The sequence below is a fragment of the Phascolarctos cinereus genome, unplaced genomic scaffold, assembly GCF_003287225.1.
Source record: "Phascolarctos cinereus isolate Bilbo 61053 unplaced genomic scaffold, phaCin_HiC Scaffold_7;HRSCAF=346, whole genome shotgun sequence".
Taxonomy (NCBI): domain Eukaryota; kingdom Metazoa; phylum Chordata; class Mammalia; order Diprotodontia; family Phascolarctidae; genus Phascolarctos; species Phascolarctos cinereus.
The window spans coordinates 52,925,650-52,942,561 of record NW_027556180.1 but is presented as its reverse complement, the minus strand read 5'-3'; the positions used below and the strand labels follow the sequence as shown (position 1 = coordinate 52,942,561).

The following is a 16,912-nucleotide window of genomic DNA, read 5'->3' as shown; positions in this document are numbered from 1 at the left end:
AGAGTTATTTGTGTCTCTGTTTTATCTCATTAGATTTTTAAGCTCTCTGACAGCAATGAAAATGTGTTCCTTATTTTGTATTTCCCCTGGTGCCTAGTCTAGTGTCTTCCTTATAACAGGTGCTTATGGAATGTGTGCTGAATCAAATTGCATCCGTACGCAGTTCTGCATGAGTGATTATAATTAGTATTACTTTGGAATGGTAATAATGTTTTTACTACATTCAGATTGAGTTCATAGTTTTTCTCTTCTCTGTCAGTTCTCCGGGATCTAAAAACAGCACTGATATTGACAGGTTTCTCTACCACATATATAGTCTAATCCTCATCAAATACCCATTTTAAAGATGGAGGCATTGGATCTGATTTTCCGGCTGTCCAAGGTCTCTGTCTGTCTGATCTCCCACCAAAAGCCAGCAATGAGAGTCTCCCTGTACTCTCTGAGGCCTCCAACCTTTTGTGTTCCACTCTGAGGGGTATATTTCTGGTAGAAGGTAAGGGAGGAGGGAATATGTATTTATTAAGCACCTGCTATGTACCAAGGACAGTGCCAAGCACTTTACAAATGTTATATCATTTGGTCTTCACAACATTTCTGTTGGGGTAGGTGGTATTAGTATCCTCATTTTATAGTTGAGAATACTGAGACACACCAAGGTTAAGTGACTTGCCCAGGGTCACATAGCTAGTAAGTGTCTGAGGCCAGATTTGAATTCAGGTCTTCCTAACTAGGCCCAGGATTCTATTTACTGTACCACCTAGTTACTTGTACTACAGAAGCAGTACAACCAGTTCCAGGCATGCTTAGGCAACAGTAATTCTAGAAAGCTATGCAAGGGTCTGAGAGCATGCTCACAAAACTTCAGTAGGAGATGATGGGAGGATAGAGCCAAGAGTCACATGGAATGAGAAGATATCAATGCATCATGACCTCCATTGTTGAGAGGAGCACCCACAGTGATGGGATCACAAGTCTTGTCTTATACTGAAGACTGGGCCATTGTGGCAGGTTCTAGGGGTAAAAAATGAATCTACAATACTCCTTGCCCTCAAGGAGCATACAGTTTACTAGGGCAGGAGATACAGCATGTACACAGCTAAGTAAATCAACAATAATTTGAGGAGGGAAAGGCCACAGAGAACTGAGGAGGAATCACAGAGGGCTTTGAGGGAAGATCAGAATTCTGAAAGGTACAGATAAAGAGAGAATTCATTTCAGGCATAGGAGAAAGACTGTACAAAGGTACATGAAGAGGAGATGAAATACCTATTTCAAAAGAACTGCTAGTGGTCCAGGTTGGATGGAACATAGAGTGAAGGGGGTAACGTGAATTAAGTCTAGGATCTGAAGAAAGAGAGAGAGAGCCAGTTGTGGGGAGCTTTAAATGTTATACTGAGAGATGTATTATCCTAGAGGTAGTAGGGACCCCCTGACATTTTTTTGACCAGGAAAGTGATATGGCCAATCCTGTGCCTTAGGAAATGATTGTGTCAGCTAAGATGAAGATGGACTACAGAAAAGATAAAATGGAAGCAGGAAAACCAATGACAAGGCCATCAAAGTAGTCTAGGTAAGGGGTGATGAGGGCTTGAATTAGGGTAGCCACTTTGTGAGAGAAGAGAGAGGAATGGAATAGAGCAAAACTGTGAAGTGGAATTGACAAGACTTAGCCAATAACTGACAATGAAGAGTGAAGACTCAGGGCTGATTCTGAGGTGATAAGGTGAAGTGTCTAGAAGGACAATGATGTCCCCAACAAAAACTGGGAAATTTTGAAGAAGGTTTGGTTTGGCTAATATTGCAGTGGGGGATAATAAATTTCACTTTATATCTACTGAGTTGGAGATAGACAAACAAGACATCTGACTAATGTTTAGAGGAGATAATTGGGCTAGATGAGCCAGGCTTCTCATCTTGAGTTTGTGGCCGTGTCATTGGCGCACCAGCCTTCTCCCACCCATTCTCTCATTGACTTGCCACTTGTCCCTGTGTTATTGCCATAGGCCCCCATGTTCCTTGAGACTGGGACTTTAAGAAAGAGAGCAGACCTGTGATTTGATCGGTAGAGGGATGACATTCCCAGATTAGGAAATGAAGATTGGTACCTTCTCCACAATTTATGGTCCTAAAGAGATGCCTATGGCGTTGAAGAAATAAATGACTTGTCCAGGGTAACAGACTTAGAGAAGAGAGATTTGAACCTAGGTCTTTATGGCTCTGAAGCAAGCTTTCTATCTACTATACCACACTGCTGCTGGGTCAGAGTCAAAACCAGCTGAAGGAAATAGAAAAGCTCTCCCCATCCCAGACCCTCATGACATCTTTACCTTATCCTCGCCTTCTCACCTTGACTAATCTCTTTGCTTTGCCTAGTACTCTCAAACGGATTCTGGAAACTGACTCTTTCAGATAGTTTTGACCATCATGAGTGACTTGTCACCTATTCCACCTATCTCCTAAGGTATATCATGAAGTGGAACAGATGACTCCTCTATCCTGCTTGTTCTAACCAGGAGACCCTCTTCTACTCAAGTGTGCGATTCCTCACTCCTTGCCTGCTTCACCCAGACTGCCTTGTATTCTTGTCCTAGTCTTATGTTAACCTACGTTAAGACCCTAGTTTCCTACAATTACAAATAAGAACATTTGGAACTATTTAAACAGTCCAAATATTGTCTTACTTCCCAAAATAAGGGGACAAAGCTATTCTATCACAAATTGAATATATTTTCTGAGACCACTTTCTTCTCTGAAAGGAATATTTAGTAGGAAGAATAATTGGGGCAGCTATGAGGTACAGTGGGTAGAGTGCTGGGCCTGAACTCAGGAAGACTGATTTTCTTGAGTTCAAATCCAGCCTCAGACACTTATTAGCTGTGTCATTCTGGGCAAGTCACTTAACCCTGTTTACCTCAGTTTCCTCACCTGTCAAATGAGCTGGAGAAGGAAGTGGCAAAACCACTCTAGTATCTTTGGCAAGAAAACCTCAAATGCACTGCTGGTGGAGTTGTGAACTGATCCAACCATTCTGGAGAGCAAGTTGGAGCTATGCTCAAAAGTTTATAAAGCGGTGCATATCCTTTGATCCAGTAATACCACTTGCTAGGTCTATATCCCAAAGACATCCAAAAAAAGGGAAAAGGACCTACTTGTGCAAAAATATTTATAGCAGTTCTTTTTGTGGTGGCTAAGAATTGGAAATCAAGGGGATGCCCATCAATTGGGGAATGGTTAAACAAGCTGTGGTATATGCCTATAATGGAATATTATTGTGATATAAGAAATGACAAGCAGGATGATTTCAGAAAAACCTGAAAAGATTTCTATGAACTGATACACAGTGAAGTGAACAGAACCAGGACAACATTGTACACAGTAATAAAAATATTGTTCATGAAGAACTATGAATGACTTAGCTATTCTCAGCAATACAATGATCTAAGACAAATCCAAAGGACTAATGATGAAGCATATTATCCTCCTCTAGGGAAAGAACTGATATTGATTGAATACAGACTGAAGTATGTTGATTTTTGCTTTTTTCTTTTTTTATTTTATTTGAGTCTTCTTATGCAAAATGACTAATACGGAAATGTTTTACATAATTGTACACATATAATCTATATCTCATTGCTTACCATCTCAAGGAGGGAAGAGGGGAACAAGGGAAAGAAGGATAGAATTTGGAATTCAAAACTTTAAATAAAATGTTAAAGAAAAAAAACAAATGGGGTCATGAAGAGTCAGACACGACTGAGATGACTGGATAAGGATGAGGAGGAATGATATAGGGACACAGATGAAACAGGGCAAGGCCTAAAAAAACTGAAGAGCTGCGCCTAAAAGAAACTGAATGGTAACCAGAGATTTTGATCCTAATATTTGCACATAGATTTCCTCATCAAACCCTTACAATGAGCTCAAAGTAGAGAGTAAGTCTGTAAAAGCAGTGGCTGCAGCATTAATCACTTAGGCAAATACAAACAAGATCTACAGCCAACAGATTTTGACACCATTTGAAAGAGCTATTTTGAGAAACCATAAAAAGGCTTATAGTTAAGTCCAAAATAATTGGCGAGCAAATGAATTTTGGAAAGAACAAGATGAGATCCACCCTTAATAAAAAAAATAATATCCTTTTGGCAAGTAAAAACTTTCTAGGCAGCAAGCTGTAAATAAAGTCAAGAGTAGAATTAACTCTTTGGAGTTAACAGGGTGCTATTACTATGATGAGCAATGATGTCTTAGTGACCTGAAGGAGTAGGCTAGAGTGTCTTAGTTACTATAGCTTTGCATGTTCACTGGGGTGTTGACACCCAGTTTGGGCTCATTGATCTGTATTAAAAGGGGACAATAAGCATGTAGTTTACAAAAATAAGAATAATGTGGCCTGACTATAACCAGGGCCACATGCCAACCTGAGTGAGACCATGAGAAAAGCTGATAACAGATTTTCTATGATATATTCAGATAAATAGGAGGTAAGGGAAAACTAATGCTCAGGGAAATTATCTGACGTGACCAAGGTTGCATAGGAAATAAACGTTTGATATGAGATTCCAGTTGTTGTTCAGTCATTTTTCAACCATGTCTGACTCTTTGGGATCCCGTTTGGGGTTTTCTTGGCAAAGATAGTGGTTTGCCATTTCCTTTTCTAGTTCATCTTACAGATGAGGAAACTGAGGCAAACAGGGTTAACTTGGCCAGGGTCACATAGCTAGGAAGTTTCTGAGGGCAAATTTGAACTCACAGAGATGAGTCTTCCTGACTCCAGGCCTGGTGCTGTAGCCACCCAGCTGCCAAGAGCCCATAACTAGGTGTAATTTTTGACTCCTCATTCTGAGGAGTCAAACTATACCCTATCAGTTGCCAAGGGCTATTGTTGCTACCATCATAATATCTCTTGTATACATCCTCTTCTCTTCTGACACCACCACCACCCAGGTACAGGCCCTCATCAACTCATGCCTTGACTATAGGCTGCTGGTTGGTCTCTGTAGCTCAAATGTCCCCCTACCCTACTCTATCCTCTACTCAGTTGTCAAATCAATCTTCCTAAAACACAAGTCTGACTAGTCACCTCCAAGTCAATAAACTACAACTGTTCCCTGGTGCTTCCAGGATCAAATATAAAATCCTCTGTTCAGCTCTTACAGCCCTCCACGTTACTGGGCACTTCCTACCCTTTCAGTCTTTTTACATTTTATTCCCCTCCATGTACCCTGTGATCTAATTACCTTGACCTCCTGGATTTTTCTCTCAAGACACTTCACCTCCCAACTTTGGAAATTTTCACTGGCTATCCCTCAGGTCTAGAACATTCTGCCTCCTCATCTTGCCTTCTGGTTTTCTTCAAGTCTCAAATAACCTTCTACAGGAAACCTTTCCTAGTCCTCCTTAATCTTAGTGACTTCTCTTTGAGACCATTAATTCTATCTGTATTTGAGACCATTAATCCTGCATATATCTGTATATGAGACCATTAATTCTGCAAATATCTGTATATGAGACCATTAATCCTGTATATATCTGTATACTAGACAATTAATCCTGTATATATCTATATGAGGCAATTAGTTCTGTATATAACTTGTTTGTATAAGTCATGTCATCTCTTCCATCAAACTGTGAGGTCCTTGAGAGTAGGGACTGTTTTTTTGGAGGTAATAAATTCTCTTTGATTTGCCTTGACTTGACTCTACTGCTCATAGTAAGACTACTTTAGCTCATAATCTTTACAAAAGAATCAATTCTGCCTCCAAATGGAAGAATTTTTCCCTTCTAGGAATATGTTTTATTTGCTGTTGTAATAAAATAAACAGATGGTAATAGTCAGATATTTATATTATGCTTAATTCACAGCTTGGTAACTTGAAAAGGTTGCCAAAAAAATCGGAGAGAATTCAGAGGAGAGTCACTCAGTGGAGTTATGGGGGCAAGTTAAGGAAAGTGCGATTATTTAGCCCAGAAAAAGTTAGACTAGAAGCATCTTTCAAAAAATATGAGTTATTATAAAGGATCAGATGCTTGGCCAGTTTCTATCTTTTCACCAAAAATAAAATAAGTAGATGAAGGGAAAACTTTGTTTTCTGTTTTTGTTTTGTTTTAATATTGTTACAGGTTGTTGAAAGAGTTGGAGCCTGTTGTAATATCCTTAAGTATTTAAAAACAAGACAGAGGTTGGTGTACTCTCTATGGCATTAGTCGGTGCTGAAAATCATTTTCTATTACCCATCTGTTCCATCCTAAGCCCACCCTCTTGCCTCCTTCCTTCACTTCTCATTTCCCTTGTAATGAATGGTTGACATTCACGGAGTATTTTACATTTTAAAGATGCCACAGATTGGGTGTGCTAGCAAATATTCCAGCAGAAGACGACATCGGAGCTGAGTCTCGTAGGAAGGACGGGTTTTGAAGAAGTGAGGTGGAGACAGAGAGAATTCCAGGCATGGAGGAGAGCAGGTACCAAGTCACATAAACTAGAAGGAAAGAAACACCGAGTGGGACAGTATAGCTGGATTGTAGGTGTGTAGAAGAGGTGTTGAGTGTAAGGCAAGGTAGGAAGGAACTAGGTGAGGAAAGTGAGATCTAGATTAAGCGACTTGTCTAAGGTCATGCAGCTAGTATCAAAAGCGAAATTTAAACCCAGCTCTTTCCTGATTCTAAGACAAATCATCTTTCCTCTTTATTTATTTTTTTGCGGGGGAGAGGCAATTGGGGTTTAGTGACTTGTCCAGGGTCACACAGTTAGGAAGTATCTGAGGCCAGATTTGAACTCATGTCCTCCTGACTCCAGGGCCAGTGTCCTATCCACTGTACCACCTAGATGCCCTATCATATTCCTTCTCTGTGTGCTTTACTGGTCATAATGTGCGTACCAGTAAATATAGTTGATTTCTATTCTTTACTTGCCCAAAAGTGAAAAAAATTCCCTCTCCTAACTGAAGACGGAGATGAAGGTTGTAGTTGTCTTTTCACTGAGTTTGGGGAAATGGGAAATATATCACAAAGGGGAAAAGGAAAAGGGACATTATACTGTCAAGGTATGAGTATGGGTGAAAGGAGAACCCTTCAGAGGTAGATTGATTAGTCCCTACAATGAAAATCAAGAACAATTTGAGATGTTGCTTATTTTCCCTTTCCATGCTTATTCAAACAGCTGTTATTTTTAAGCATTGAGTGGGGATAAGTCGACATATTTTCTTCATCAGTAGTTCAGATGTAGTTTTGCTTAAAGATAGAGAATAGATCAAAGGTTGTTAATCTGGTCAAGGAAAAGAGTCAGAATCCACCAATACCATCAGCAAAGAGTCATGTTCTTTTGTCTTCTGTTTTTTGTTTTTCAAATTTTAGCAATGTGTTGTTATGCTGGACAAAATGGACAGATGTTTGCATTATTCATATATCTCCACACTGTAATATTATCTCAGACCTTTCAAAGGATATATTATCACTTTCAATACCAGCATCAATATAATTTATAAAGGCATATTTTTTTCTTAATGCTAACTTCAAAGGTCACACATCAGCATCAAGGGACCTTAGAGATCATATGGTAAGGCTTAAAGAATTTAAGTGACTTGTCCAAGTACGTAGTAACAGAGCTTAGTGACAGAGAAATTAAATGGCTTACCCAAGGACATTTGGGTAGTAGCCCTAGGTCCTTTGGTTCCAAAGCCAAGTACACTATGTTGGCCTTTGTGAAATCCTTAGAAGCTGACTGTGACCTGAGGGTCTTGTGTTGACCACTTCTGGACATGATCACCTCAACATTTGTGTCTTAAGGACATTTATCTCCTTTCAAAGGAGGGAGCAGACTTATAGCATCATATAGATTAAACATTCATTGATTCACACACATCTATGAATCTGCTTATCTAGATTTATTATAAGCCATGTCCATTTTCTTCTCACGTCATCCTAGTTTGATATGACAAACTCCTAGCAACCACAGCCTGGGCCGCTGATAAAAATTATTCAGTAGTTCTCTTCTCATTTAAAGTTGATGAAACCTTCAGATACAGATGCTGAAAAGTAAATGCCTGTCACATGGAGCATGATTTTCTTTGAAATTAAATGCAGACTTTAGGGGGTTTGTGAGGCTGAAGAATATTGAATTCTGGAGCAGAAAATATTGATTAGATCATCAGAGCAGAGAAAGGGAGAGATAGACATCGAAAGAAAGAATAGTTGGGTCTCACTGGTAAGTTGTTTTCGTACTGTACTCCAAGGAACTTCAGACCTGATTGGATTATTTTTCCATCCTGAAGATTTATTAATTTTAATGAGGGAAAAAGTGATATATCTCTAGCTGATTCCCTACCACTATCATTGAAAATAAATGTGAAACCCAAAGACAAAAGGTTTCAGCAAGCTGAAAACCAATATGGGAATATGCTAAATTGTAACATTCTAAATAATTTTACAGATTACTCTTTAGTTTTCCAGATTGGGAAAATTGAGAGTTAGCAAATTTATCATAATATTAAAATGAGCAAGAATTTCAAACCATTTCTAGCTTCTCCAATACACTTTAAAATCATAAATGTGGAAGCTATTTCCTTTCTGAGTGTCATGGCTAAAATGTAACAATCTTCCATCAACTTAGTTCCCAAAGAGACTGGGAGAATTTATGTAAATTGCTTTGCGAAAGTCAGAAAGTCTTCACATAAATCAAAATATCCATAGCAGCATTTTTTTTTATTATAGCCAAAAAAGAGAAAAAACCCTCCAGGAATAAAGTATATGCCTATCAGAGGGGCAAAGGCTGCACAAATGGCAATATAAGAATTGATGGAATACTACAAAGAACCACGAATATGAGAAATTCAGAGAAACATGGAACCCTGGTGTAGAGTGAACAGCCATATATTGATGAACAAGTAATGAGACTGGAATGATACGCACCATGATTGCATTAATGAAACGAAAATAACTCTGAAAGGCAGCCAAACTCTGACGAATTGTAACAACCAATCTCAGTCCTAGAGATCAGATGATGAAATGCACTCGCTTCTCTTAGTAGAGAGGTAGGGGATGACAGGCGTGCAATGTTGTATATGCTACAGGGTAAAGTTGCTGTGTGGGATTTGCTTCATCATTTTTTCTTTGTTTTGGGGAGAGATCAGCTGGATAGGGCTATATTGGGAAATGACTACAGACTACAAATGAAAGATATTGATACAATTTTAAAAATTACTTTGAGATCTTTGGAAAAATATTGATTAAAATTGTGGCTAAGTTTGGCTAGACTGGAAAGCTAATCTTTAGGGATGAGATTGTCGGATACTTGGTAGTTGTGACAGTTTTTCCAACAACAAGATAATTCATATCCTGACTTTTGGCTAGAATAGCCCAGAGTAGCTCATAGGTTTCCTTATGCTTTCTTCTTCTGTTTTTTTATTCATTCTGCTTTACCTGAAGACAACCCTCTCAGTATAATCACATTATTAACAAGCAAAATGCTTCCCTTATTCACTATATAAGATGCTCTCAGCTGACTAGAAAGTAACAAAAATGGCAGTGCCTTTTTGCACATTTTGGAATTTGGAACCCTGATTGGCAGAGGGACATGGAACAGTATTAGCAGATGTCACCATTGCCATGGGAACAGCCATCTGATTAGGCAGAACCCCAGAAAAATCTCTCTATATAATTACAGAGTTATGTGAACAAAAGGAATAAGGAGAGAGAATTCAGAGCACCAGCAATCACTGGGTCTGATAGACCTGAAAAAAATAAATCTTCATAGGGGGCATATATACATGCATATATATATATATATACACACACACACACATACACACACATATGTAATATATAATGTATATTATATATGAATATATGCATATATGCACACACACAACACATACAAAAATACACATATATGAATGTGGGTGTACAAGTGTGTGTATGTGTGTGTATATATATGTATATATATACACATATATATATACACACACCGACACACATATACATACATACATTCATACACACACACACACACACACACATATAGATAGATAGAGAGAGAGAGAGAGAGGGAGAGAGAGAGAGAGAGAGAGAGAGAGAGAGAGAGAGAGAGAGTCAGTCCCAGATCTTTCACCGACTAGCAGTATGATTGCAGAATTCACTTCCTTTGAGTTTCATTTTCCTCCAGAGATGGCTCTCCATTAGCTTGTGAGCTCCTCAAAGGCAGGGGACAGGTTTTTTTGCCTTTTTTTTTTTGGTTGCTCCAGTGTGTAGCTCAGTGCCTGGCACAGAGTTGACTTAATCAATTCAAAATTTCTGTAATTCTGTAACACTGCAATACTTAAGAAAGAATCATGCAATGAACAGTACAACAATTCAATATGTTTACAAATGCTTATAAAGCATGCTGTGTACCCAGTGATGTCAGACATCCTTTGGGTTATCTAAGCTGGAAGGATGCAGGGTACAGTGGGTTGAATGCTGGATTTTTAGGCAGGAAGATATGAATTCAAATTTGATCTCTGATAACATTTTCACTGTGACTCTCGGCAAGCTGCTTAACTTCTCTGGGTCCCAGTTTCCTCATTTGTAAATAACAATACCTTCAGTGGCTTCCTCTCAGGGTCATGGGGAGGTCCATACCAGATAGTAAAGCTCTTTGTAAAAATTAAAGCACTATAGTACTATTCAGGGTGTCCCAAAAGTCTCAGTCTGATAGCTTAAAGTCACACTGAGACTTTTGGGACACCTTGTATTAATATCAGTTGTGGTTATTATTATCAAGGGACATACACTATCTGGTCCCTGACTTTAAGGAACTTTTAATATAGCTGAAAGAAATGAAATGTGGAGAAATGTTATTGCAAGTCTCCTTATCTTTGCAGCACCAGAAAAAGTAAGATTTAAAACATTTGAATAGGAGCCAAGATGGCAGAGTGAAGTCAGGGACTCTCTTGAGCCCTCCATATTCCCCTCCAAACAACTTTAATGTAGTGCCTCAAAAATTCTGGAGTGGCAGAGCCAATAAAGGAATGGGGGGGGGGACAATTTTCCGGTCTATGACAACTTAGAAAGTTGGCAAGAAAAGTCTATCTCAGAGGGGTGAGAGTGGAGGGTAGGCCATCCCCCAGCTGAATCTGTAGAGCAGTTGAATCTGTAGAGGTTACTTCTGGAGCTCTTAGCAGAGACTGTAAGGAGGTCAGACAGGTGGTAAGAAGGAGAACACAGGGGATCTTTTGCTGGCATTGGGTGTAAGACTCTGCTACATTGGCCATATGGTGGTTCTGGGTCACAGTCTCAGGGCAAGGAGGAGCCCTAATACATTAGGGCTTGTGGCCTCAGGGGAGCAGGGCCCTGGTCACAGCTCCAGGCCAGAAAAGAGTGCTTGTTGTCTCTCACAGACCATAGCACAGGCCAGCAGAGCAGCGACCACACCTCTCTTTAGATCATACAAAGTGGGAAAAACCAAAAACTCACAGACCGTGCCACCTCACCCCCCACCCCTGAACTAGTTCTGAAAAGAGCAGCACAAAAAATGTGCACCCTGGAAGCTGAATCTAATTTTAACGTGAAACTTAAAGTCAGGAAATAGGCTGGAAAATGTGCAAACAACAGAAAAGAACCTGACCATATAAAGCTACTCTGGTGGCAGGGAAGATCAAAACACAAACTCAGAAGAAGACAACAGAGTCAAAACACCTACTTCCAAAGCCACAAAGAAAAGGTGAGTTGGTCTCAGGCCAAAAAAAAAGTCCTAGAAGGGAACAAAAAGGATTTTGAAAATCAAATAAGAGAGGGAGAGGGAAAATTAAGACAAGGAACGAGTGGTCCAAGAAAATCATGAAAAAAGAGTCAATAGCTTGATAAAGGAGGCACAAAAAGTACTGAAGAAAACAACCCCTAAAAATAGAATAGGTCAAATGGGGGGGGGATGCAGTTTTGAGGCCACATGTGGTCCTCTAGGTCCTCAAGTGTGGTGCTATGACTGAATCTGAACTTCAATGTGAAGTCACAGGGCCACATCTGAGGACCTAGAGGGCCACCTAGAGGACCACATAGAGGGCCTCGAGGCTATAGGTTCCCCACCCCTGGACCAAATGGTAAAAAAGGTACAAAAATCCACTGCAGAGAAAAATGCCTTAAAAAGGAGAACTGGCCAAATGGAAAAGGAGATACAAAATCTCACTGAAGAAAATAATTCCTTAAAAATTAGAATTGGGGGACAGCTAGGTGGTGCAGTGGATAGAGCACCGGCCCTGGATTCAGGAGGACCTAAGTTCAAATGCTATCTCAGACATGTAACACTTACTAGCTGTGTGACTCTGGGCAAGTCACTTGACCCCAAACACCTTGCCAAATAAATAAATAAATAAACAAACAAACAAACAAATAAATAAATAGAATTGGGCAAATGGAAGCTAGTATCTTCATTAGATATCAAGAAATAATTTTAAAAAATGAAAAAAGAAGAAAATATGGAATATCTCATCAGAAAAACAACTGACCTTAAAAATAGATTGAAGAGAGATAATTTAAGAATTATTGAACTACCTGAAAGCCACCATCAGGAAAAGAACCTAGATATTACATTTCAAGAAATTATTGAGGAAAATTTCCCCAATAACTTAGATAAGGTAAAATACAAATGGAAAGAATCCATTGATCATCTGCTGAAAAAGATCTCAAAATGAAAACCCCCAGGAATATTACAGCCAAATTCCAGAGCTCCCAGGTAAAGGAAAAAAAAATTTCAAAGAAACAATTCAAATGTCTTGGAGCCAGTCAGGAAAACACAAGATTTAAAGCTTCTACATAAGAATCTGAGGGCTTAGAATATGATATTCTGGAGGGCTAGGAGCTAGGAGTACAACCAAGAATCACCTACCCAGCAAAACCGAGCATAATCCTTCAGGGAAGAATGGATATTTAGTGAAATAGAGGATTTTCAAGCATTCTTAATGAAAAGACCAGAACTGAATAGAAAATTTGACTTTCAAATATAAGACTCAAGAGAAACATAAAAAGGTAAGCAGGAAAGAGAAATAAGGGTTTCGATAAGGTTATACTGTTTATATTCCTAGATGGGAAGATAATACTTGTAACTCCTAAGAACTTTCTCATCATTAGGATAGTTAGAAGATGTATACATGGACTGAGGGCACAGGTGTGACTATGATAGGATCATATCTAAACAAAAAATAAAGGGGTGAGAAAGAGGAATGCAATGGGAGAACAGGAAAGAGAGAGGTAGTATGGGGTAATTTATATCAAATAAAAGAAGCAGGAAAAAACTTTTGCAATGTAGAGGAAGATGGAGAGCTGGTGGCAGACAATGCTTGAACCTTACTGTCATCCCAATTGGCTCAAAGAGGGAATGACATAATCAGCTGGTTATAGAAATCTATCTTCTCCTACAGGGAAGTAGGAGGAAAGGGATCTGGGGACAGATTGGAAAAGGCAGTGGTCAGAAGCAAAGCACTTTTGAGGAGGGACAGTGAAAGGAGAGGAAGAGAGAAGGATAAACAGGGGAAAAATAGGAGGGAGGGAAATAAACTAAATTTTTTACAGCAAGTTTCACTGATAAATACCTTATTTCTCAAATATATAGAGAACTGAGTCTACTTTATAAGAATACAAGTTATTCCCCAATTTATAAAAGGTCAAAGGATATGAACAGGTAGCTTTCAGATGAGCGAATCAAAGATATATAGTCATCACATAAAAATGTTCTAAGTCCCTATTGATTAGAGAAATGCAAATTTAAACAACTCTGATGTACTACCTCACACTTATCAAATTGGTTAATATGACAGAAAAATAAAATGACAAATATTGGAGGGGATAGAGAAAAAAGTTGTGAACTGATCCAACCATTGTGGAGAGCAACTTAGAACTGTATCTAAAGGACTATTAAACCTTTGACCCAGCAAAACTACTACTAGGTCTGTATTCCAAAGAGATGTTTTTTTTAAGAAAGGAAAAGGACCAATACATACAAACATATTTCTAGCAGCTCTTTTTGTAGTGGTAAAGATTTGGAAATCTAGGGTATTACCACCAATTGGGGAAAGGTTGAACAAGTTACGGTATATGATTGTGACAAAATACTATTGTCCTATATAAATGATGAGCAGAATGCTTTTAGGAAATCCTAGAAAGACCAAACTGATGTAAAGTGAAGAGAGCAGAACCTGGAGAACCATATACATAGTGAAAGCAACTTTGTATAATGATCAACCATGAATGACAGCTATTCTCAGAAATACAACAATCCAAGGCAATTCCAAAGGACTTATGATGAAAAGTGCTATCCATACCCAGAGAAAGAATAGATGCAGTCTGAATGCAGATCAAAGCACACTTTAAAAAAACTTTTATTTTATTTTTCTTTGCTTTTTTTCTTTGTCTCCCCCCGCCACAACATGACTAATATGGAACTATATTTTGCATGACTGAACATGTATATCCCATATCAAATTATTTGCCATAAAAGGGAAGGGAGAGAGTAAGAAGCAAGGGAGAGAATTTGGAACTCAAAAGTTTAAAAAATGAATGTTAAAAATTGTTTTTAAATGTAATTGGAAAAATAAAATGTTAATAAGATATGATACAAATATATAAATATAAAATATAATTTTATAAATAAATATAAAAATAATTGAATAATTCCAAAAGATATATGATTTAATCACTGGGTGTTCCTTCCATTTTCACAAATTTTGATCCTTCCACACCTTAAAAGATAAGATCTATCATTTATATTGACATTTAAAATATATATTTTACACACATAAATATATATATATAAACATGTATGCCACATAAATATATGTGTATATGATTGTGTGTATATGTATGTGTGTATATAGACACATGTGTTTATGCACGTGCATACATGTACACGCACATACATATACATATACACATGTGCATAAATATGTATGTGTTATAATATATGATTATATGATAATATAATCATATATTATAAATGATATATGCATGGCTAATACATGCACACTTACATGCACACATACAAACATGCATGTATGCATGTATGCATGATTCAAACCCAGCTTATCCTAACTTTGGATCCTTTGCTCTTTCCTATATAAACAGTGGATGACATGAATTTTTACAGTAAAAAAGATTCATTGCCTTCTGGCCATTCTGCTGGTGCTTGGCCTCTCCCTACTTATTTAGTGTGATCCCAAAATGAGGCATCTCCATGAGATGACACAGTCCATCTCCCAGCCTCTATGGAAAATACCTTCACCTTGGGAGGACCTGCCAAAGGTCGAGCTCCTTTGTTGAGACAGCCTTCTAGAAACTAGGGTTTTGCTTGCCTGCCCTGATGAGGCACCAGGGCAGAATGATAAGAGAGGTTATAAGTAAGTAAACAGAGGCAAAGCTATCCGATGTCCCAGCCATGAGTGCAAAGTTATATTTGAATGTTGCAACGACAAGTTTTTCAGCTCAAGAAAGTACAGGTGGGCCTGAATGGATTATATAATCAGTTGTATAGTTTGCACCTGTGTTTACAGAGGTGGAAACCTTTCCTATTCGCCTCAGTTCAATAAGTCAGTTGGCAAATTCCCTCGAGGAGCTGGGATATATATTAGAGAAAAACTGAATGTTTGAGTGTTCTAAGCCAATAGGCTCACTTCATGCCTTGTTTCCAATGCACCTGTTCTGTCGGTATTTGGTTGGGGGACCAAGTGTTACAGGTTTGCTTGGCCCTATCAATCTCATGACGAAATCATCTTTGGGCTCAGAGTTATCTTCAAATAGCTACTCACCGAGAAATGGAAGGATGATAGTTTCTTTAGGATCTTAACACTTCAAAAAAAAAAAAGAATTTTACAAACCTTAAATTGCTCTATAAATGTCAGCAATTCCTTCATTATGTTATGCGCTGGTAGGGCTTGCCAGATGCTCCTATTTTAGCATGATATGATGTTAATTACTTCAAAACCCTGAGCATCGCAGAATCACCTAAATGACATCCATAATCACTCAGAGAAGTTTGGCCCAACTTTCCACACGGGAAAAACAAAGTGGACGATTGATGACGATGATGATGACAATAATAATAATACACATTTATATAATGCCTACTATGTACCAGACACTGTGATAAGAGCTTTACAAATACTAAGAAGAGTACTTGTTGTTATAGGACATGGCAAATGTAGAGATTTGTTTTGCCTTGACTGTGCAATTTGTTACAAGGACTTTTTCTTTCTTTTCAACTAGAGAGGAGGAGGGAGGGAGAGGAAAGTTAAGGATGAGGTATCCTTTTTCCTTCCTCCCCCCCAAAAAAAAGAGGGCCATGAAAGCATCTTTTTAAATGCAACCAAGATAACAGAAGTCCAGATAAATAGGAAAGTTTTGAAAGTTTTATGCCAGGTCTGTGAGTGCTGGTGCATGCCTGGGATCCCTGCTGTTGGAGAGGCTGAGGCACGGGAGTTCTGCTGCAGAAGGGCTAAAGTCTATCAGTTATCTATTCTAAGTCCAGCACCAATATAGGGAGTCCTTGGGAGGGTTAGCTACCAAGATGCTTAAGGAAGGACAAACCAGCCTACATTAGAATAAAGCAGATCAAAGATCCTGATGCTGATCAATGGTCAGATTTGCCAGTGACTGGGCAAGATCTCCAAAAAAATGAAATAAAATAAAAATAAAAGAGTTGAATTTATTACATACTTCAAAAGAAAAACAAGGTCTACATAATAGACATTCATAGTCTATTATTCAATATTCAATATTCATATACAATAATCTTCTATGGTATGTAAATGCTTGTTTTATTTAGTGTTTATTAGGCTAAGAATTAAAAAGAAAAGAAAAGAAAAAAAGAAAGATTGCTCAGCTGAATAGACAGTAATATACAGTTGGCCAGGCAACCCTTGTTATTTCCTCAGTCCATTGTATATCTTCTATA

The 16,912-nt window shown here is 38.3% G+C and overlaps 1 protein-coding gene across 1 annotated transcript in view; it reads right to left on the bottom strand.

Annotated features, from left to right (window-relative positions):
- The window catches only part of SLC9A9 (solute carrier family 9 member A9), a 745,308-nt gene that overhangs the window by 359,749 nt on the left and 368,647 nt on the right, over nucleotides 1–16,912 (bottom strand). The gene's annotated exons all lie outside the window — the stretch shown is intronic.